The 2,106-nt window shown below is 40.0% G+C and overlaps 1 non-coding gene across 1 annotated transcript; it reads right to left on the reverse strand.

Moving 5' to 3' along the window:
* Window positions 1–1,350: 1,350 nt before the first annotated feature.
* TRNAG-GCC lies at window positions 1,351–1,423 on the reverse strand. Its single transcript has one exon. It is a non-coding gene; the product is annotated as a tRNA-Gly (tRNA).
* Between the last annotated feature and the right edge of the window lie 683 nt (window positions 1,424–2,106).

Below are 2,106 nucleotides of genomic sequence, written 5' to 3' on the forward strand. Positions count from 1 at the left end.
CAAGATTGCTGGGAGAAATATCAATAACCTCGGATATGCAGATGACATCATCCTTATGGCAGAAAGTGAAGAGGAACTAAAAAGCTTCTTGATGAAAGTGAAAGAGGAGAGTGAAAAAGTTGGCTTAAAGCTCAACATTCAGAAAACGAAGATCATGGCAGCTGGTCTAATCACTTCACGGGAAATAGATAGGGAAACAGTGGAAAGAGTGTCAGACTTTATTTTTTGGACTCCAAAATCACTGCAGATGGTGATTGCAGCCATGAAATCAAAAGACACTCCTTGGAAGAAAAGTTATGACCAACCTAGATAGCATATTGAAAAGCAGAGACATTACTTTGCCAACAAAGATCCGTCTAGTCAAGGCTATGGTTTTTCCATTGGTCATGTATTGATGTGAGAGTTGGACTGTGAAGAAAACTGAGTGCTGAAGAATTGATGCTTTTGAAGTGTGGTGTTGGAGAAGACTCTTGAGAGTCCCTTGGACTGCAAGGAGCTCCAACCAGTCCATTCTAAATGAGATCTGTCCTGGGTGTTCTTCAGAAGAAATGATGCTAAAGCTGAAACTCCAATACTTTGGCCACCTCATGCAAAGAGTTGACTCATTGGAAAAGACTCTGATGCTGGGAGAGATTGGGGGCAAAAGGAGAAGGGGACGACAGAGGATGAAATGGTTTGATGGCATCACTGACTCGATGGATGTGAGTCTGAGTGAACTCCGGGAGTTGGTGTTGGACAAGGAGGCCTGGCATGCTGCAATTTATGGAGTCGCAAAGAGTCAGACACGACTGCCCAACTGAACTGAACTGAAAGAATAAAGGAATTCATTTATGCAGGCAAATAATATTTCACATAGATTTGCTTTTAAAATTTAGGAAGATGTAACTGTGACTTAATTTTGGACAATTTAGAAACAATTTGACCAAGACAATTTTTGTTTGATGTTGTATTTCTTGAACCTGGCTAATGTATAAATGACTCCATGAGAATTGTGAAGAGCAGCTGCACTTAAAATCTTAACCTTAGGTCGTCTCAGACTATTTCTTCATGTCAGAAAACACAGGGCCTCTCAGTACAATGGATATTTTATACAATTATTTGTAACACATTTTTCTTCATTGCTCAAAACACTAAGAAACTTCAACAATATTAAAACAAAACCTGTCAAAAAGTTACCTTTCTTTAGTTCCCTGGTGACCTGTATTCACTTCCTAACGTTAACACCTATGTGGTCATTTCACTAAGTCGTGTCTGACGCTTTGCGACTCTGTGGACTCTAACAATCAAGGCTCCACTTGGTTCTCCAGGGAAGAATGCTGGAATGGGTTGCCATTTCCTTCTCCGGGGGATCTTCCTGGACCAGGGATCAAACCTGTGTCTCCTGCATTGGCAGGCAGATGCTTTACCACTGAGCCACCAGGGAAGCCCCACAGCCTCATTACTCTGCCTGTGAGATGAGAATCTCATTCTCATTTGGCAACACAGCAATTCCTTTGCAGTGATTTGCAACCCTTGTTTTTTTCCATAAGAAATGTGAACCTTTCTGGATTGTCTTAGGATAGATTTGAATTCCTAATATTTCCATGTCTTTCACTATCTTTTTGCAGATGATATAGACTTGGACAGTGCTGGATATTTTTTCAGGTCTCAGCTTTGCTACTTAATAACTGAAAAGTTGGAAAAGTGATTTAAATTTTTAAAACCTTAATCTTTAAGTTTGTAAAATGGAGAGTGTGGCTACATTATTTAGGATCTTAGTTAATTTCAGTAAAACATTCAGAAAAGTTTCAGTAATACTTCTTAATAAATGGTAGCTATTTACTCTTGCTGTTATTATTATTCAGTTCAATTCAATTGCTCAGTCATATCAGACTCTTTGTGACCCCATGGGCTGCAGCACACCAGGCCTCCCTGTCCATCACCAACTCCTGGAGTTTACTCAAGCTCATGTCCATCGAGTTGGTGATGCCATCCAACCACCTCATCCCCTGTCATCCCCTTCTCTTCCCACCTTCAATCTTTCCCAGCATCCGTTTCTTTTCAAATGAGTCAGTTTTTCAGATCAGATGGCCAAAGTATTGGAGTTACTAATATTAATATTGTTTT

The sequence above is a fragment of the Oryx dammah genome, unplaced genomic scaffold, assembly GCF_014754425.2.
Source record: "Oryx dammah isolate SB20612 unplaced genomic scaffold, SCBI_Odam_1.1 HiC_scaffold_20, whole genome shotgun sequence".
NCBI classification, from domain to species: domain Eukaryota; kingdom Metazoa; phylum Chordata; class Mammalia; order Artiodactyla; family Bovidae; genus Oryx; species Oryx dammah.